At 42.2% G+C, this 22,283-nt stretch overlaps 1 protein-coding gene across 4 annotated transcripts in view; it reads right to left on the bottom strand.

Moving 5' to 3' along the window:
• The window catches only part of il12b2 (interleukin 12B 2), a 105,596-nt gene that overhangs the window by 4,909 nt on the left and 78,404 nt on the right, over nucleotides 1-22,283 (bottom strand). Inside the window, exon 1 of one of the 4 annotated variants that reach the window (XM_036979106.2) lies at nucleotides 3,042-3,305. The exons of 2 other annotated variants lie outside the window; for them this stretch is intronic. The gene's annotated coding sequence lies outside the window, so the exon portion shown is untranslated. 4 annotated transcript variants of the gene reach the window in all.

The raw sequence follows: 22,283 nt of genomic DNA, 5'->3' as shown, positions 1-22,283 counted from the left end.
TGAAAAATATCTAAAAAAGATAGGAGTCAAAATTATTGGCATCGCTGTATTCAATTCTCTAGCCCACTCCCCTTGTGAGGATAAAGACACTGAGCCTTTTTCTAAAATGTTTTATGAGTTTGGAGAACACATTGGGGCGACAGGTGTCCTAGTGGTTAGGGTGTTGGACTTGTAACCGAAAGGTTGCAAGATTGAATCCCCGAGCTGACAAGGTAAAAATCAGATGTTCTGCCCCTGAACAAGGCAGTTAACCCACTGTTCCTAGGCTGTCATCGAAAATAAGAATTTGTTCTTAAAACTTCTTAGGGCTAAGACCCCTTTTTTCTCCACTTCCTGTCTGAATGACATGCCCAAAGTAAACTGCCTGTTGCTCAGGCCCTGAAGCATATAATTAGTACCATTGGAAATAAAACACTTTGAAGTTTGTAGAAATGTTAAAATACTGCAGGAGAATATTACACAATAGATATGGTAGGAGAAAATCCAACCTGATTTTTTTTTTAGAGGGACCATCCTCTTACAATGGCAAGTATAAGGGCATACTGAAAATTAGCTCCGTGGATGCAATTCCTATGGCTGGAGAGTAAGCAGACTACAGATCAGTTTACTGTTTCGCCCTAATGGTTAGGGTTAGGACTTCTGGAGAGTAAGCAGACCACAGATCAGTTTACTGTTTCACCCTAATGGTTAGGGTTAGGACTTCTGGAGAGTAAACAGACTATAGAGCTGTGCCTATGGGAAACCTTTACCTGGAGTTACCTGGATTTATCCTATACACAAGGTGTCAGCAGTTTTAGTAGGACGCAGTCTTGGAAATTTGTGTTTGCGCGTGCCTTGAAGCCAGGACCTGCTAAAATCTGTTTCCTATTGAACATACTTCTTTCTGTAAGAAATTATAGTTTGACTACATTTTAGGGTATCTGAGGAGTAAATAGAAATGTATTTTGACTTGTTGAAGCAAAGTTTAGGGGTAGATTATTGGATTCCTTTCTCTGCAAGTTGAATGAGTGGATTACTCAAATCGATGGCGCCAACTAAACTGACTTTTTGGGATATAAAGAAGGATTTTATCTAACAAAACGACACTACATGTTATAGCTGGGACCCTTTGGATGACAAATCGGAGGAAGATTTTCGAAAGGTAAGTAAATATTTAATCGCTATTTGTGAATTTGCCGGGGGAGAAAATATTTTGATGTGTGGCAATGTCCTCAAACAATCGCATGGCATGTTTTCGCTGTAATAGCTACTGTAAATCGGATAGTGTAGTTAGATTAACAAGAATTTAAGCTTTCAACCGATATAAGACACTTATATGTACCTAAATGTTTAATATCCATCATATTTATGATTATTTATTTGAATTGCGCGCCCTCCAGTTTCACCGGAAGTTGTCCCGGTAGCGGGATGCCTAGCCCCATTAACTGACTTGCTTAGTTAAATTAAGGTAAAAAATATATAATTCATTGGAAGGGATCTTAGACCATTCCTCCATTCAGAAACTTTCCAGATCCTTGATATAATTTGTCTGCTCTTATGGACTGCCCCCTTCTACTTTCAAACCACAGGTTATCAATGAGGTTCAAGTCCAGAGACTGAGAAGGCCATTACAAAAAGTTGATTTTGTGGTCAATTAACCATTTCTTTGCGGATTGTGATTATAGCTTGGGGTTATTTTCTTGCTGGAAAATACACTTGGCAACCAGGTTTTTCGCAAAAATGTCCTGGTACTTGGTAAAGTTCATGATGCCGTTGACCCTAATATATGGAACTAAAATAGCACCTTATTAACATCAAAGATCCAACAGTTTATTTTACAGTTGGTATGAGGTACTTTTCTGCATATGCTTCCATTTTTCGACTCCAAATCCACCACTGGTGTGCATGGCCAAAGAGCACTATTTTCATGTCATCTATAGCTCAGTATTTGTATTACTTATTTTATGCAGTCTTTTTTGTTCATCTTTAATTATGGACCTGACTGTAAGCCATTCGCTGAAAAACATTACACACCCAGACTCCAGAAAGCGGTAGAGCAGGCAAACTCTGATATAAAGTTTGAATAGGAACCTTGGATATGCTCTCAAATATAATAGATCATCATACAAACATACACTGAATATACCAAACATTAGAAACACCTTCCCTGTGGAACGCTTTAGACACCTTGTAGAGTCCATGCCCAGACGAATTGAGGATGTTTCAATATTAATATTGAAAACATCCTCAATTCATCCGTATTGAAAATATCCTCAATTCGTCGGGGCATGGACTCTACAAGGTGTCAAAAGCGTTCCACAGGGATGCTGGCCCATGTTAACTCCAATGCTTCCCAATGTTGTGTCAAGTTGGCTGGATGTCCTCTGGGTGGTGGACCATTATTGATACACATGGGAAACTGTTCAGCATGAAAAACCCAGCAGCGTTGCAGTTTTTGACACAAACCAGTACGCCTGGCACCTACTACCATACGTTCAAAGGCACTTACATTTTTGTGTTGCCCATTCACCCTCTGAATAGCACACATACACAATCCATGTCTCAGTTGTCTCAGGGCTTCTTTAACCTGTCTCCTCCCCATCATGTTCACTGATTGAAGTGAATTTAACAAGTGACATCAATAAGGAATCTTAGCTTTCACCTGCATTCACCTGGTTAGTCTATATCATGGACAGAGCAGGTGTTCCCAATGTTTGTATACTCAGTGTATAAAATATATCACGTTGTGATATAATCGTTGGGTAGGATTTAGCCTACTGAAGGTTTGTACCATGTCAAAAGTTTGTAGCTGCTTTTTTCCTAAAGGGGAATTAAGCCTAATTAAACACAGAATATAGAATTTCTATTAAAAGTGAAATGCAAACTACAGTACGTCCTGCCATAGCCTTTGATGAGCCTACATGAACACAGAAAATTAGCTATTCATTGAATGCAAAAAAAATATTTACTGAAATGTAATAACCTATGTTTTCAGATCTAATTAATACATGGCATGTTGAATTGGTTCACAGCCCATAAGTTTGCTCAGGTCTTGCGCTTACCGTTATGCTGAAGTTGCGCTGGTCACGTTGATAAATTGTTGGCAGTCTGCTCGGTCAAGCTTGTAACAAAGAGTCAACTTGAGTTTCTCTAATTTTCTGAAAGTCCTTCTGTTTTATATGTTTGGCTACTGTGTGCTATTCAGCCTCTGCCCACACATCTTTGCCACGGACTTTTGGAAGATTAGAGGGTGGGTGGGGATTTGGGGGAGGATGAAGTTGGGTGCAATTCATAAGTAAACTATTAGTACTAGTAGAACTGTGTGTGCATGTGTGTGTGTGTATGTGTTGGTTTGTGTGTACGTACACATGCACCACAGTTCCATCTGAGATTAAGATCTTTAATGGTGTGACGTGTGAGGGAGTTGTAGCGATGGTCGTCAACAAAATATTTTCAGAAGAAAACCCTCCAGTTCGGGGCACTCCCTACACCCACCCCATACTCCCCTCTATCATACAGCAATGTCATCTCTCCTTGCTTTCTTTTTTATGATCAATATTTCATTTTTTTTGTTCATTATTCGGTCAGGGATACAGCAGGTACAATATTCATATTCACATCAGATAATATTTACATATATTATTCGATTTTCCATTAAATATTTTCTATATCTATTTCACCTGACCTTCTTTCAATTTTCTCTTCTTTAGCATTCAACACTTGTGTCATACATAGATGAATTTGCAAGTCAAACTAGTTTTTGAGGAAACATGTCCACATGAGGCTTTTTATCTTTTATCTCTCACAGTACAGTTTCTGTCTCAACCTTATGAGGTTTATTTTAGATGGGTGGAATTAGAGAACTAACTACTGACCCCAAACACACACACACACATATGCACACACACACGTACACACACACACATTAAATCATCATTCACATGTTCAATGTCTATGGGTCTTTTGTTCAGAGAGAACTCCACACGTCCCACTACGACATTATATTTTTATACGTTCATAGTGTGTGTGTGTGTGTGTGTGTGTGTGTGTGTGTGTGTGTGTGTGTGTGTGTGTGTGTGTGTGTGCACTTTCACCACAGTTCCATCTGAGATTAGATCTTTAAAGTTGTGACGTGTGAGGGTGTTGTAGTGATTCTCGTCAATCAAATTTTTAGAGGAAAACCCTCCGGTTTGGGGCACGGTGTGCACACAAGGCCTGCGCCAAAATTCATCAGTTGGATGGGCATTTGATTTGCATAGTATTTTTCACAGGACCTCCACATTTTCTTAACGGGTTTTATAGTGAAGACATGTAAAAATGCCTTTTAATGCGGCTTGAACACAACCGGTCATGTTTTCATCTGATTGTGAAACAAATCACTTCATGAGCCCTGTATCAACAGGTATAATAAACAGATATATATAGAGAGTTGAAGGTTTAATATATTAGGTTGAATATATTGATATATTATTATTACCTGCTAGATCTACTGTCTCTTTTATATTATGATATTTCAGCTAGATCTACTGTCTTTATTATATTATTATTACCTTCTAGATCTACTGTCTCTTTTATATTATGACAGACCAGCTAGATCTACTGTCTTTATTATATTACAACAGACCACCTGTATCTACTGTCTCCATTTCACTTTGGCCATTGATGTGGTCCTGCCCTCTCCTCAACAGCCTCAAATAGGCTATTTCATGTGGGTTGGGGTGGTGCGGCAGACACACGCATCTCACATTTCATGACATTACATGTTTATATATTGCTTCTAAATTTAAAAAAAATCACAAATACTATTTTATATTATTAATTTCAAACAAGGGCATTAGCATGATAAGAACTTACCAGTCCAAAACGATGTTCTTTCCTGTTCAAAAAATATTCCTCCACAATCGCTAAATGAAGCGTCCTACAACAATCTCTGTCTCACCTTCCCAATCAATTTATTCTAAAATTGTGTGTACATCTGTATATCTAGACTTAGATTTAGCTTTCCCTGACTTTGTCGCCATTATGATTGATATATAAACAGCTGAATCTGCGCATTCACCAAACAATGCGTGTGTAATATGCGTAGCTTCTTCCTGTATGAAACTTCAATAGCGAATGACTCACTTTACGCTGAAGCTTACTACATGGGTTGGTCTTCCAACACATGAACATGGCGTATTGCCGTTTAGCTCAGCTCATTGGCTATCTACCCAGCTAGATGTCAAGATGATCAGTGGTCATTGGGTTAAAAGACAGTCAATCAACGAAACAGCGGGCAAATCATTGGTGCACACTGATGTAATGACTTGTTGTCTTCAAATCGGTTTCTTTCAGTCAATACTAATGGCCCATCAGGTTTGATTGTTTTACAAACAAACCAGTTGATTGCAGTGAAACCAAACATGACTGGAAAAGTCACGCTCTGTGTGCGTTATTTACCTGGAATGTGTCATCGAAAATGGAATGAGACGGAATTCACGACACAAGCGGTTCACAAAATGTTTCGTGTTAGGCTATAAAAACGGATTTTATCAAACAAAAGATCATTCATTGTGTAACAATGAGCATTGGAATTGCAAACAGACAAAGATCGTCAAAGGTAAACTATTTATTTTAATGCAGTTTGTGATTATGTTACGCCTGTGCTGGTTACATTTTTTTTATTTTTATGGGGCTCTATGCTCAGATAATCGCATCGTATTCTGTCGCAGTAAATCCTTTTTTAAATCTGACAACGCAGTTGGATTAGCAATATTCTAGGCTTTCGATACATGTGATACTAGTATGTTCATGAATGTTTAATATGACTATTTATGTAGCGATCACCGTATGTTGTGGAATTTCAGCCCGCTAGCGGGTTCCGTGCGCAGAGGTTAAGACACTAACAGCTTATAGATGGTAGGCAATTAAGGTCACAGTTATGAAAACTTAGGACACTAAAGAGGCCTTTCTACTGACTCTGAAAAACACCAAAAGAAAGATGCCCAGGGTCCCTGCTCATCTGTGTGAACGTGCCTTAGGCATGCTGCAAGAAGGCATGAGGACTGCAGATGTGGCCAGGGCAATAAATTGCAATGTGAGATGCCTACGCCAGTGCTACAGGGAGACAGGAAGGATAGCAGGTCATCCTCGCAGTGGCAGACCACGCAGTGGCAGACCGAGTTACACCAGGAATGCACAATCCATCAGAGCTCAGACTCTCCGCAATAGGCTGAGAGAGGTTGGACTGAGGGCTTGTAGGCCTGATGTAAGGCAGGTCCTCACCAGACATCACCGGCAACAACGTTGCCTATGGGCACAACCAACCATCGCTAGACCAGACAGGATTTTTTTATTTATTTAATCAGGTAGGCAAGTTCTAATTTTCAACTGCGACCTGGCCAAGAAAAAGCAAAGCAGTGCAATACAAACAACAACACAGAGTTATATATGGAATAATCAAACATAAAGTCAATAATAGAAAGGTTTGCAGTTCGATCCAGTCATTGGCAGCAGAGAACTGGAAGGAAAGGCGGCCAAACAAGGAGTTGGCTTTGGGGGTGACCAGTGAAATATACCTGCTGGAGCGCGTGCTATGGGTGGGAACTGCTATGGTGACCAGTGTGTTGAGATAAGGCGGGGCTTTATCTAGCAGAGACTTATAGATGACCTGGTGCCAATGGGTTTGGCGAGGGCCAGCCAATGACAGCATACAGGTCGCAGTGGTGGGTAGTATATGGGGCTTTGGTGACAAAACGGATGGCATTGTGGTAGACTGCATCCAATTTTCTGAGTAGTGTGTTGGAGGCTATTTTGTAAATGACATCGCCGAAGTCAAGAATTGGTATGATAGTCAGTTCTACGAGGGTATGTTTGGCAGCATGAGTGAAGGATGCTTTACTGCGAAATAGTCAAGTCGATTCTAGATTTAATTTTGGATTGGAGATGTTTAATGTGAGTCTGGAAGAAGAGTTTACAGTCTAACCAGACACCTAGGTATTTGTAGTTGTACACATATTCTAAGTCAGAACCGTCCAGAGTAGTGATGCTGGACGGGCGGACAGGTGTGGTGAGCAATCGGTTGAAGAGCATGCATTTAGTTTTACTTGCATTTAAGAGCAGTTGGAGGCCACGGAAGGAGAGTTGTTTGGCATTGAAGCTCATCTGGACGTGTCCAATGAAAGGCCAGAAGTATACAGAATGGTGTCGTCGCCCTCTTTGGTTCCTAACTTCCCTGAAAAGTTGCATATCGCGGGGGCTATTCGATGCTAATGCAGTACGCCATACAATGTTTTTGTGCTGCTCAAGGGCAGTCAGGTCTGGAGTGAACCAGGGGCTATATCTGTTCTGGTTCAACATTTTTGGAATGGGACATGCTTATTTAAGCTGGTGAGAAAATCAATTTTAAAGGATAACCAGGCACCATCTACTGATGGAATGAGGTCAGTATCCTTCCAGGATACCCGGGAAAGGTTGATTAGAAAGGCCTGCTCGCTGAAGTGTTTTAGGGAGCGTTTGACAGTGATGAGGGGTGGTCGTTTGACCGCAGAACCATTACGGATGCAGGCAATGAGGCAGTGATCACTGAGATCCTGGTTGAAGAGGGCAGGTAGGTTAGGATGATATCTATGAGGGTGCCCGTGTTTACGGATTTGGGGTTTTACCTGGTAGGTTCATTGATCATTTGTGTGAGATTGAGGGCATAAAGCTTAGAATGTAGGATGGCCGGGGTATTAAGCATGTCCCAGTTTAGGCCACCTAACAGCACAAGCTCTGAAGATAGATGGGGGAAATCAATTCACATATGGTGTCCAGGGCACAGCTGGGGGCAGAAGGTGGTCTATAGCAAGTGGCAACTGTGAGAGACTTGTTTCTAGAAAGGTGGATTTTTAATAGTAGAAGCTCAAGTTGTTTGGGCACAGACCTGGATTTTAAGACAGAACTCTGCAGGCTATCTCTGCAGTAGATTGCAACGCCGTGGTTAACTACTAGCAAGTAGCTAGTTAGTTGGCTAGCTTCTGTTGGGGATTCCGGTTCAAAGTAAATAAAATAGCAGATCCATACCACATTGGGTGAGGCGGATTGCAGGAGAGTATGTTGAAGTTGAGGTTAAGAAAAATATCAAAAATATATGCAGAGAAAAAGGATATAAAAAGATGTATACACAATTTATACATGGAACACGACAAGACGAGGACAAAAGACGTCTGACTGCTATGCCATCTTGGAATGCTACTTCACTGACGAGTCACGGTTTTGTCTCACCAGGGGTGATGGTTGGATTTGCGTTTATCGTTGAAGGAATGAGCGTTACACCGAGGCCTGTACTCTGGAGCGGGATCAATTTGGAGGTGGAGGGTCTTTCATAGTGTGGGGCCATGTGTCACAGCATCATTGGACCAAGCTTGTTGTCATTGCAGGCAATCTCAACGCTGTGCGTTGCAGGGAAGACATCCTCCACCCTCAATGGTACCCTTCCTGCAGGCTCATCCTGACATGACCCTCCAGCATGACAATGCCACCAGCCATACTGCTCATTCTGTGCGTGATTTCCTGCGAGAGTGTTCTGCCATGGCCAGCGAAGAGCCCGGATCTCAATCCCATTGAGCACGTCTGGAACCTGTTGGATCGGAGGGTGGGGGCTAGGGCCATTCCCCCCAGAAATGTCTGGGAACTTGCAGGTGTCTTGGTGGAAGTGTGGGGTAACATCTCACAGCAAGAACTGGCAAATCTGGTGCAGTCCATGAGGAGGAGATGCACTGCAGTACTTAATGCAACTGGTGGCCACACCAGATACTGACTCTTACTTTGAACCCCCCCCCCCCCCCCCCTTTGTTCAGGGACACATTATTCCATTTCTGTTATTCACATGTCTGTGGAACTTTTTCAGTTTCAGTTTCTCAGTTGTTGAATCTTGTTATGTTCATACAAATATTTACACATGTTAAGTTTGCTGAAAATATACACAGTTGTAACGGGGTTCTTCCTGGGAAGGAGAGGCGGACCAAAATGCAGCGTGGTTATAATTCATGGTTCTTTAATAAAGAAACTATACATGAATAAACTACAAAAACAAGAAACGTGAAAACCCGAAACAGTCCCGTGTGGTACAAATACTGACACAGGAGACAATCACCCACAAAACCCAACACCAAACAGATTACCTAAATATGGTTCCCAATCAGAAACAATGACTAACACCTGCCTCTGATTGAGAACCATATCAGTCCAAACACAGAAACAGACAAACTAGACACACAACATAGAATGCCCACTCAAATCACACCCTGACCAAACAAAACATAGAAACATACAAAGCAAACTATGGTCAGGGTGTGACAACAGTTGACAGTGAGAGGACGATTATTTTTTTGCTGAGTTTATATTCAATGTGTGGGACTAAATTGAGGCTATGATTAAGAAGTTGGAGCTCTTTTCTGTCATCATTAACAAGGACAACTCACAGGTCTTTCCATCATTATATTAATTTTGTTTGTGCAAATGAATTCAAGCTTACGGACAATGTCAAATGTGATATCTCGAAGCACCTGAGTGAGTTGGGTGAGCAATTACGCAGGTTCTTCCCCGAAATGGATGACACAAACAACTGGATTCGTTATCCCTTTCATGCCCTGATATCTGAACAAGAGCCTCATCAAAATTGCAACAAGCGGTTCTGTGAAAATTTTATTTAATCAGAAGCCACCGCCTGATTTCTGGATTGGGCTGTGCTAAGAGTATCCTTCCTTGGCAAATGGCGCTGTTAAGAAAAGGATGCCCTTTGCAACCACGTGCTATTTGAGTGGATTCTCGGCCCTCACTAGCATGAAAAATATATACAGGCACAGACTGTGTGTGGAAAATGATTTAAGACTGAGACTCTCTCCAATACAACCCAACATTGCAGAGTTGTGTGCATCCTTTCAAGCACACCCTTCTCATTAACTTCTTAAGGTATAGGGGGCAGCATTTTCACTTTTGGATAAATAGCATGCCCAATTTCAACTTCCTGCTACTCATGCCAAGAATATAAGACATGCATATTATTAGTATATTTGGATAGAAAACACTCTGAAGTTTCTTAAACTGTTTGGATCATGTCTGTGAGTATAACAGAACTTATGTAGCAGGCAAAACCCCGAGGACTAACCTTTCAGATTTGTGTTTTGAGGTCTCTGTCTGTTCAGTGAGTTCTCATGGAGAAACGATATTTCTTAGAAACTTGTTTTCAGTTCATACCGCTTCCACTGGATGTCACCAGTCTTTTTTTAAATCTGACACGCCAGGTGGATTAACAACAAGCTAAGCTGTGTTTTGCTATATTGCACTTGTGATTTCATGAAAATTAAATATTTTTAGTAATTTAATTTGAATTTGGCGCTCTTCAATTCAGCGGATGTTGATGAAAATGATCCCGCTAACGGGATGGGTGCGCCAAGAAGTTAATAAATGTATCGTACAGTGTGTGTGTGGCAGGCTTACAATGATGGCAAAAAACAACATTTGAAAGTGCTCTGACCCTGGTGCTAGAGGGGGTACCCAGCTGGAGGTTGAATGTTTGAAAGGGTAAGGGACTATAAAAAGTTTGGGAACCACTGTTGTACTGTATTTGTTTATCAACATCTTCATGCTTTCGTTAATAAAATAATGATAAAAAAGACAAAATGCAGATGTTTATTTCAACTACTGTACATCTCAGCTACATTTTAGTTGCACTTCTCCACGACCACGGGTAAAATCTTGCTGAGATCATTGTATTTTTTGCATTGTTATATCGTTTCTCAAACCAAAATGTCTTGATGGCCTTCACTAGTTCATCTTTGCTTGTAGGCTTGGAAAAGTCACATTTTCAGTTGATACCAAACAAATTAGATCGGATTCAAATCAGGAGACCTACGTGTAGCAATGAAAAAAACATTTTTAGATATACTGTAGGCCTACGGTAGGCGGGGTTGAGTCTCACTAGTTGAGAGTAAAGTGCTATTTAAAGTCTTGCTGGTCTACTTATTCTGCTGGCATCTTGACCCAGTTTATGCCCTCATTTGCAATACAAACCCGGTCGACAGTGTGTTTTGGGTTATTGTCTGCATTTGGAAAAAAATAAATAACATTAGCCTAACAGCCAACATTAGGTACAATTATAGAAATATACATGTAAATAGGTCTAAACATAACAAAATATTGCCATAATCCTACCTTGAAAGAAACAATGTGGTCCCAGAAACACCTCCTTGACAGCCAGCGAATCGGACAATGACGCATTGAAGAGAGAGAGTAGCGAGATCTATGCCAGGCACACCTGTGAGCTTTAGGACTCCACCTCCGACAGGCAGAGACAACAAACGTGGCAGGTTCGTCAGGTTGTCGGTTCACCCTGACTTTTCCATCCCTCTTCTGACAACAGAACTTGACGAACTGCTCACCAGGCATAGCAAGGGCCGTCCGGATAAGGTTATCCAAGGATGTGTAACCGAAGGAAGATACCACAAGTGGATACATAACACCAACGGGAATGGATCCCGAGGCAAATGTGGCTTACCAGTGAACCTCCAGGTGTTCATCATTAATACTGTGTCTCAGAAGCTTCTGTCCATGTTTGATGCAACCCAAAAAAGCCTAGCATAATGCTATGCTAGGCTGTGCTGGCAGCAGGCAACATTTTCACAAAAATAAGAAAAGCAACCAAATTCAATCATTTACCTTTGAAGAACTTCAGATGCTTTCACTCAGGAGACTCCCAGTTAGATAGCAAATGTTCCTTTTCCAAAAATAATATTTTTGTAGGCGAAAAACGTCACATTTGTTCATCCTGCTTGGCTGAGAAATCGACAGAAAAATACTTCAACTATTATGCATTAGCATAACGCTACTTTTTCTATTCATGAAAATCGCAAATGAAATGAAATAAATATATTGAAACACAAGCTTAGCCTTTCGTTAACAACACTGTCATCTCAGATTTTCAAAATATGCTTTTCAACCAAAGCTACAAAAGCATTTGTGTAAGAGTATTGATAGCCTAGCATAGCATTAAGCCTAGCATTCAGCAGGCAACATTTTCACAAAAACAAGAAAAGCATTCAAATAAAATAATTTACCTTTGAAGAACTTCGGATGTTTTCAATGAGGAGACTCTCAGTTAGATAGCAAATGTTAATTTTTTCAAAAAATATTATTTGTGTAGGAGAAATCACTCCGTTTTGTTCATCACTTTAGGCTAAGAAAAAAAACGAAAATTCATTCACTACAACGCCAAACGTTTTTCCAAATTAACTCCCTAATATCGACAGAAACATGGCAAACGTTGTTTAGAATCATCCTCAAGGTGTTTTTCACATATCTATTCGATGATAATTCCTTCGTGGCAGTTGGGTTTCTCCTCAGTAGCAAACGGAAAAGTATGACTAGATAAATTATTGTTTACTGTGTGTAATTACGTCGAATGCTTCGTCAAAAGTTGATAGAGATGGAATTCACGACACAAGCGGTTTAACAAAATGTTTCGTGTTAGGCTATAAAAATGGATTCATTGCAATCCGCTGGATGTTTGCAACACAGCCAAACTTGATTGTTCTTTTTGTGGGGCCTATTGACCGAAAGGAACTGATTTGAAGATAACGAGCAATGACCTCATTGCGCACCAATAATATTAGCGAAGTTTCGTTGATTGACTGTATTTCTGCCCAATGACCACTGATCTTCTTGAAATCTAGCTTGGTAGATAGCAAATGAGCTGAGGTAAATGCCAGTATGTGATGGTTATGGGTTGGACCACCATCCCTTGTTTGTAAATGCATGCGTAACGAACTTAATTTTACATTGACCATCAGACTTGTTGCAGTCACGCTCGTTACGCGCAGCAGTATTTTGGAAAGTAGTATTTTGGAAGCAGTATTTTGGAAAGTGTTTTTTCAACGATTTCATTGAAGACATCGTGGCGAATAAATCAGGAAAAGCGAAGTCCAAGTCTAAGTATACAGATTTGCACCAGATTATAGAAGAAATTGATCAAGAAACTGAGACAGATTTGTTGTTGAAGAATCTTTGAGTGAGCATAGTTATGATTCAAAAACTGAGGAGATGTTTCTGCAAAGGGAGGGCATAATTCTGGAATGGTACTTGCTAATGCCGTTGTTTGAAATATAAATAATTCAAAAAAAAAATGGTGTACGATTTATAGAAATATAATCAGTAATGCAATGTATGATGAAATGTGTAAAGTACACATTGGCTATACATAGTGTGTGTGTGTGTGTGTATGTATGTGTATGACCCATAACCTGTGTGTGTGTGTGTGTGTGTGTGTGTGTGTGTGTGTGTGTGTGTGTGTGTATTTTTTATTCAAATGGAATGGAGTAGAACAGCAAACACTCACATGGCCACTGCACCTGCTGCTCCACTCCATTTATATTTCCATATGAATTAGCCATTGGGTGCTGTTGGGGGAGGGCAGGCCCACAACAATGGCCAGAGTTGAATGGAACAGCACTTCACCTTAGTGACTGTTCCCTCTGCTCTATACAATACATATCTGTTTATTTTAAGTGATGATAAAAGGCTCATACATGACAAATATTATTTTAAATGATTTCTTTCACAGTGATAGCTACTCCGACTGGGAGCCCCCGGTGCCAAGGTGCCCATCCCCCACTGAAGCGGGTTCATCCAGCCGGACCCCTGCTGTCTCCGGCTCCACACCTACCCCCGCCCGGCCATCTAATGGTGTAAAGACACTAACACAGAAGCGGAGGAAGGGAAGTGTGGAAATGGCTGGCAGAGAGGTAGAGGGGCAATGGCACTCTGTGCTGGAGGACGATGTGGAGTCACGTCCTCCAATATTCAGACCAAAATGGCCACCAGGACCTCAGCTGGACATGACCTGGAAATACAGCCCCATGCAACTTTTTCAACTGTTTTTCACCCCAGCAGTTGTTGATTCGCTGGTGTGTAATACAAACAAGTATGGTGCTAGGAAGCAAGCAGGTAAGTATGATTCTCAATCAGAGACAACTAACAACACCTGCCTCTGATTGAGAACCATACCAGGCCAAACACAAAAACACCACATAGAAAAAGGAACATAGACAACCCACCCAACTCACGCCCTGACCATACTAAAACAAAGACATAACAAAAGAACTAAGGTCAGAACGTGAAAGACTCAGGCAAAACCTGAACCTATAGGGGAGGGTCTGGGTGGGGTGTCTGTCCACTGTGGCGGCTCTGGCGCGGGACGTGGACCCCACTCCACCATGGTGTTTATCCACCTCTTAACGCCTTTTGAGCGGCGACTCTCGCCGCCGACCTCGGACTGGGTCAGAACGTGACAAACAGAGTGGGCTTTCCAAAGACAAAGGTAAATGACATGCCTAAGCGGGCTGAGCGGGGTACCATGCAATGGATCCATGAAGATGGCCTGCTGTTTGTGAAGTGGATGGACACCAGAGAGGTGGTGCTCCACTATCCACAAGTAGCGATCACGTCATCAGGCGTGTGAAGGACGCTACTGGGGCATGGACCACCAAAAATGTCCTCATTCATGCAGCTATCAAGGACTACAACAAGAGCATGGGAGGTGTAGACCTATCAGACGCACTGATAGGGTACTACAATGTTCTCCATAAGACAAAGAAATGGTACAAGACATTGTTTTACCATTTCATTGACATTGCTGTGGTGAATTCCTTCATCCTGCAGAAGGAAATGGCGAAGAGCTGTGGACAGCCCCCCATCTCACAGCTAGCCTTCAGGGAGCTGCTCATCCAGGAGCTTGCTGGCTATAGCACAAAGTCCACTGCATCACATTCTGCCCCCTCTACCTCTGCCCCTCTACCTCTGCCCCCTCTACTCCTGCCTCCAGTGGTGTTCATATGCCAAAGTTCATAACTGCAGGCATGACTGTGCCTCAGGGCCAAAAGGGCACAGCATGGAGAAGTTGATGTGTTCTGTGTCGCATGAAGTCCCCCATCACCTGCACCGCTTGTTCAGCCATTCTCTGCTTTACAGCAGAAAGAGACTGCTATGGGACATGGCACCAGCAGCAAACTATTGTATAGAGGACTAAGGGTCTTCCAAAGGGTCTACCCCTGTTTTTTGGGGGGGGTTTCAAATATTTTTTAAAACATTTTTATAATTTTTTTGGTGTGTTAGAATTCCTTTTTGATATATTGTATATAGTTATTTGCACTGTTGTATATAGTTATATATCATTTCACCAATTCGGCCACTTTGGTACATTTGGTCAACTTGTGTGGGACACCTGGGTGACTTCATGCTAAATGTCATGTAGCTCACCCATTCCTGAAGTTATCAGTCTGAAACTTTGCACAACTACAGTTGCCCTCTTGTGTTATCCATCAAATTATCCCAATTCTAGTACATGTGAAAGATGATGCTACAACAATAAAAAACAGAAAACGTATGCTCTTTCTTTCTGTTTTCTTCCACCAGATCTACTGTTTTATATTCGCCTACATTCAATTAACATTTTCACAGACTTCAGAATGTTTCCATTCAAATGATACCAAGAATATGCATATATAAATAACGTGCCATAGAATTCTGCGGCAGCCCGCAAGCTGTGCTGCAGTACGACTCAACTTTTAAAGGAAGAACCACTGTAGGTGTATCTAAACTTTTGACTGGTACTGTATATCGGATCTCCCTTTTAATTTTTAGGGATAGGCTTTCCGCTAGCGACCCACCTCAACAACATCCGGTGAAATTGCAGAGCGCCAAATTCAAAATACAGAAATACTCATAATAAACATTCATAAAAGATACAAGTGTTATACATCGGTTTAAAGATGAACTTCTTGTTAATCCAGCCGCTGTGTCAGATTTCAAAAAGGCTTTACAGCGAAAAGATACCATGCAATTATCTGAGGACAGCGCCCCGCTTACAAAAGCATGCAAACATTTTCAAGCCAAGTAGGAGTCACGAAAGTCAGAAATAGCGATAAAATTAATCACATACCTTTGATGATCATCATCTGGTTGCAGTCACAAGTCCCTGTTAGACAATAAATGTTTGTTTTGTTCGATAAAGTCCCTCTTTATATCCCAAAAACTCAGTTTTGTTGGCGCGTTTTGTTCAGTAATCCACTGGCTTAAAGGCGGTCACAACATGCAGACGAATACATCCTAATAGTACCGGTAAAGTTCGTCGAAGCATGTCAAACGATGTTTATAATTAATATTCAGGTTGTCTATTGTCTAAATAATCGATAATATTTAAACAGGACAATAGCGTATTCAATAGAAAGGAAAAACAATGAAGGGTGTGCAATCCGTCACGTGCGCCAACCAGCTCTGCTGTAGAATACAGTCCACTAACAAAATGGTCTCATTCTTCCTCATTTTTCAGAAAATAAGCCTGAAACAATGTCTAAAGACTGTTGACATCTAGTGGAAGCCATAGGAACTGCAAAATGGGTCCTAACCCATTACATACTGTATAGGCATTCAATTGAAAAGTACCCACATCAACAACAAAAAATCCACAGGTTTTCTCCTGCCATATCAGTTCTGTTATACTCACAGACATTATTTTAACAGTTTTGGAATGTTTTCTATCCAAATCAAACCCATATCCATATCCTAGCTTCTGGGCCTGAGTAACAGGCAGTTAACTTTGGGCACCTTAGTCATCCAAACTTCCGAATACTGCCCTCTATCCCCAAAAAGTTAACTTAACATTTGTTAAAAAGCTGATGCACAGTAACTCACTGCCTTATGACAAATAATGTACACAAAATGCTCCAGTCTGGTTTTAGACCCCATTATAGTACTAAAGCTGCACTTGTGAAGGTGGTAAATTATCTTGTAATGGCGACAGACCAAGGCTCTGCATCTGTCCTCATGTTCCTAGTGTCGCTTTTGAAACCATCAATCACCACATTCTTTTGGAGAGAATGAAAACCCAAATTGTTCTACACGGATAAGTTATTGCCTGGTTTAGATCTTATCTGTCAGAAAGATATCAGTTGTCTCTGTGGATGGTTTGTCCTCTGACAAATCAATTGTAAGTTTCGGTGTTGCTCAACGTTCCGTTTTAGGAGGACTACTATTGTTTCCACTATATACAGTGGCAAGAAAAAGTATGTGAATCCTTTGGAATTACCTGGATTTCTGCATAAATTGGTCATAACATTTCATCTGATCTTCATCTAAATCACAACAAAAGACAAACACAGTCTGCTTAAACTAATAACATACAAACAATTACATGTTTTTTTAACACACCATGTAAACATTCACAGTGCAGGGTGGGAAAAGTATGTGAACCCTTGCATTTAATAACTTTGACCCTCCGTTGGCAGCAGTAAACTCAACCAAACGTGTTCTGTAGTTGTGGATCAGACCTGCACAATAGTCAGGAGCAATTTTGGACCATTCCTCTTTACAAAACTGTTTCAGTTCAGCACTCTTCTTGGGATGTCTGGTGTGAACTGCTCTCTTGAGATCATGCCACAGCTTCTCAATCGGGTTGAGGTCAGGACTCTGACTGGGCTACTCCAGAAGGCGTATTCTCTTCTGCTGAAGCCATTCTGTTGTTGATTTGCTGTCCAGGCCTGGGGCAGCAAAGCAGCCCCAAACCATGATGCTCCCTATAAGGCCCTAAAAATGGTCAAAGACACCAGCCACCTAAGTCACAGACTGTTCTCTCTTTTACTGCATGGCAAGCAGTACTGATTCACCAATTCTGGAACTAACAGGACCCTGAACAGCTTCTACTCCCAATCCATAATACTGCTAAATAAATAGTTAAATAGTTAACCAAATAGCTACCTGGACAATCTGCATTGACCCTTTTTGCACTAACTTTTTTTACTCATCACATATGCTGCTGCTGCTGTTTATTATCTGTCACTTTATTCCTAGTTATATGTACAGTACATATTTACCTCAATTACTTCATCCCCCTGCACGTCGACTCAGTACTGATAACCCTTGTAATAGCCAAGTTATCGTTATTCATTGTGTATCGACGGTTACATTTATTATTACGTGATTTACTTTTCTGTTATTTCTCTATTTTCTTTCTCTCTGCATTGTTGGGAAGGGCCCATAATTAAGCATTTCACTGTTAGTCCAAATCTGATGTTTACGAAGCACGTGACAAATGAAATGTGATTTGATTTGAATGTCACAGTTGTTTCTTGTTGAAGAGGCATCAGCTAATGTTTGCTAACGCTAGCTATCCTCTTCGTCCGTTTCTGAATTAATTTGTGACTGTTTCTTTCAAACTGGAAAAATAAGTGAGCTAGATTTTGTTTGTGTATTGCCATATGTAAATATCATAGCCAAGTTTGTCATTGGTATGACAAACTTGAAAATATCCTAAAGCTACCCAGCTAGACAGTGATAGCCACAAGCTAAAACCGGGGAGAGAGGGAGGAGAGAATTGTCTTTCTGTTTCATCTGCTGATGGCTTGATAATGTTCACTCAAATATGTTTTTCCACATGTACATGATGAAATTATATTTTTATTCTATGAAGATTGTAATTGTGTCAATATGTTGTGGATATTGTAGAATAATCCTCACGCCGTTTTCCGTACTAAAATGTTAAGTAAAACTTGTTGTGCACCAGTTTACCTACAGTAGGCTACAGATGTCTCACCGTGTGAGTCATAAAAAACGATCTTGCGTTCGGGCCTTTCTGGTAGTCTTTCTGGTTTTTATATGCGGGGAACATAAATTGTACAATTGTAAACTAAGAAATAACGCATGTACTGTATATTAGTATATTTATACCTGCAACTACATCAATAGGGTCCATAACCTGCTACCTGTACATTAACCTTCTATATTTGATGTTTGGAGAAACTAAACGATACTGAGCAGGAATAGTCAACCTAGGGTGTAGAAAAACTCTTTGGAATATGATTTTGGCGAAACGTGGATAAACGTCTAATTATGCGTTGAGACTGTGAGAGCTTGTTGTGTTATGGGCGTGCACACAGTTTGTGTAGGGGTGCGAGTGACACATTATCTCTGTCAGATTTGTCTTTCTAGTAAATTCTCTAGTAAATTTCAGTTCCCCAAACTAAAAATAAACATAGAAGTTGAATCAGAATCATACTGAGCTCTCTCTACCCCCTCCTTCTTTCTTCCTCCCCTCCTTCTTTCTTCTTCTCTCCTCCCTCATTCTCTCTTCCTCTCCCCTTTGTCTCACTTTAACCGTTCTCCCTCCCTTGTCTCTCTCTTCTCCTCTCTATAATCACTTTCCCTCTCCCTCTCTCTCTCTCTGTCTGGTTTGCAAATGGCATAATACAATGCCAGCTGCATGACTAGATTGATATTTGAGGGCACCCATACTCGAGAAACTCACCTTCCGCTTTTTTGTAGTAGTACACAGGCCTTGCTCTACCAACAATGATGGGCTTGTAGTACCTACCATGCCCAAGTGAGGGCACCACATCTATACATAATTGAGGACTGCATCAACTGTATGTGTGCGGGCGGGTGCATGCGTACGTCGTGTGTGTATAACTTCCCTTGATTGCTGTTGCATAGCAGAGTTTACACAGGGGTAATTGTGGAGTCGTGACCTCTGTAAAGCTTCTCTTTGGGCCGCTTAGTGCCAGGAAGCCCCAACACTTATCACATGCTCTCAGGAATGCTAGAGCACGCACACACAGGCACAATTTGTTTAATTGATGCACTCCTCTTCATCCCTCTGTTTCCCTTTTCCTGATCTCTATTATTCACACTTTCTTCTAATTTTACCTCTCCCTCTCTTTTTTCTCTCTCTCTCTCTCTCTCTCTCTCTCTCTCTCTCACTTAACTTATCTGTTATGTTGTCTCATTATCATCGCCTGTTCATTCATTCAACCTTTTTCTCCCTCTCTCTGATTATTCCTTTCTATTCTAATCCATGTTTATTGACTTCAGTTCTTTTTGGGTGACTGCTGACAGCCAAACTGTCTGCAGGAGGGAAGTGAAGCTGAGCTGAATGGACTTCTACAATGCAGGTTTCACCATCAAGCTCTGCTGAGGTGTTACAGTAATTGTCGCGCGGAGGGGAACAGGTGAACCCAAGAGCAGACTCAGACTCAGAGACTGGGATGAGGTAACCGAGGTATTTATTGAAACACTGGGGTGAAATGGGGTGCAGGCCAGGGGAAGCTCGGGCGGGTTGCAGGAAGCCAGGTACAGAGGCTGCGGCTGATCACTGTGTTCACCATTCTATTTCACCTCAAATTGCATGACACCTGAAGTTTAATAGAAAGGTGAATGCTGCGATCAGGTTGGTTCCACCAGGGTAATCATAGCCACCATTAATAATGTAATCAGTGGTGTGTGTGTGTGTGTGTGTGTGTGTGTGTGTGTATGTGTGTGTGTGTGTGTGTGTGTGTGCGTGCGTGTGTGTGTGTGCGTGCGTGTGTGTGTGTGTGTGTGTGTGAGACCGACCAGTGTCTGTGATGTGTTGCCCAGCAACAGCCCCAAAACATCACTGCTCTAGAGGAGATCTGCATGGAGGAATGGGCCATGGGTCGAGAATGTCCTGAGCGGGAACCCAGGACCACTATTCAGGTCCGTACCCCTCCCAATCCACCAGGTAGTGGATGCGACCACACAGGTGCTTTGAGTCAAGGAGGGCTTGGATGGAATAAGCCGGCGCCGAGGTGAGCCAAAGGATGGAGAGGGCTAACCTCACAGGCTTGAGGGGGGACATATGGAAGGATGAGGAAATCCGGTAATGGTGGGGCAACTGGAGACGATAGGTGTGTTATTTTGAAAAGACCAATGAACTGGAAACTGAAATTTTTTCAGGGGTCACGGAGCCGGATGTCCCAGGAAGAAAGCCACACACGTTGCCCAAGGTGGAAGAGTGGAGTAGGTCTGCGACGCCGGTCAGCGAACCATTTCTGGGAGAGGGATGCTTGATGGAGGTGCCGATGTGTGGTCTCCCAAACCTGATCATACCGTCGAAACGCCTCATCGACGGCAGGCACAATTTCAGGCTCGGTCTCCCATGGGAACACGGCGGATTGGTACCCGAGGACATACTGAAAAGGAGTGAGATGGAGTCCAGAATGCACCAGGAAGTTCTGTGCGTATTTGGCCCAGGCTAGATTGTGACTCCACTCGTGTGGTTGGTGGGTGCAGTGTTGGCGAAGGTACTTCCCTATTTCCTGATTCAGATGTTCCGTCTGCCTGTTGGTATGGGAATGGTATCCAGAGGATAGGCTGATGGAGACCCCCAGTCGGTCGCAGAATGCTCGCCACACCCTGGAGACAAACTGGGGTCCCCAATCCGAAACAATGTTTTCTGGGATCCCATACAGTTGAAACACCTGTTGGAACATGCACTCTGCTATTTCCATGGCATTGGGTAGATGTGGAAGAGGGATGAGTCGGCAAATCTTGGACAACCAGCCCACTACAACTACAATAGTCGTGAAGCCCGAAGAGTCCAGCAGATCAGTGAGGAAATCCATGGCGATGTGAGACCATGGTCTGTGTGGTGTAGTAAAGGCTCGAGCTTACCGGTAGATAGTTGGCGAGGGCTATCGCTTGTGCCCATGCACAGATGGGACAGGAGAGAACCCAATCTCAGATGTCTGCTGTTATGCATGACCACCAGAACTTCCGTGTCAGTAACTTCTTGGTCCGGGTGATTCCGGGATGGCCAGAACTCAGCAAGGTATGGCACCACAGCATTTGTTGGGGTCCGACGGACGCCGGAACGTAGGTCTTACCTGCAGGGGTGTCGGGAGGTGCTGGATCATGGCATAGGGCCTCTTGGACAGCTGATTGGATTTCCCACTTTATGGGTCCCACGACGGTAGACAGAGGCAGGAAGGGCTCGGGAGCTGGGTTAGAGGAAAGGGAGTCAAATAGACAGGATAAGGAATATCAGCCTTCACATTTTTCTTGCCAAGGCAGATAGGTGATGGTGAAGTTGAAGCAGGTGAAGAAGAGTGTGCAGCGAGCGTGTCTGGGGTTGAGCCTCTTAGCACTTCTTAAAGTACTCCAAATTGCAGTGGTCAGTAAGGACAAGGAATGGGTGATGAGCTCCCTCTAACCAGTGGAGCCACTCTTTGATAGCCAGGTTCATGGTGAGCAGCTCTCAGTTCCCAACATCATAGTTTCTCTCAGCAGGTGACAGTTTCTTGGAAAAGAAGCTGGTGAGAGCTGAGAGAGGAGCGGTTGTGCTGCTGCAGTTTTGGATGAACCGGTGGTAGTAGTTGGAGAACCCTAGGAAGCGTTGTAATTCCTTTACGGTGGTAGGTTTGTGCCAGTTAAGCACGGCCGTGACTTTGCCATGTTGACCCCTCCTGGTGTCAACCCAAACCCTAGGAAGGTTACCATAG

The sequence above is a fragment of the Oncorhynchus mykiss genome, chromosome 6 (assembly GCF_057628025.1).
Source record: "Oncorhynchus mykiss isolate SJ-2025 chromosome 6, ASM5762802v1, whole genome shotgun sequence".
Taxonomy (NCBI): Eukaryota; Metazoa; Chordata; class Actinopteri; order Salmoniformes; family Salmonidae; genus Oncorhynchus; species Oncorhynchus mykiss.
The sequence above is the reverse complement of the archived record's forward strand: the minus strand, read 5'-3'. Positions and strand labels throughout refer to the sequence as shown.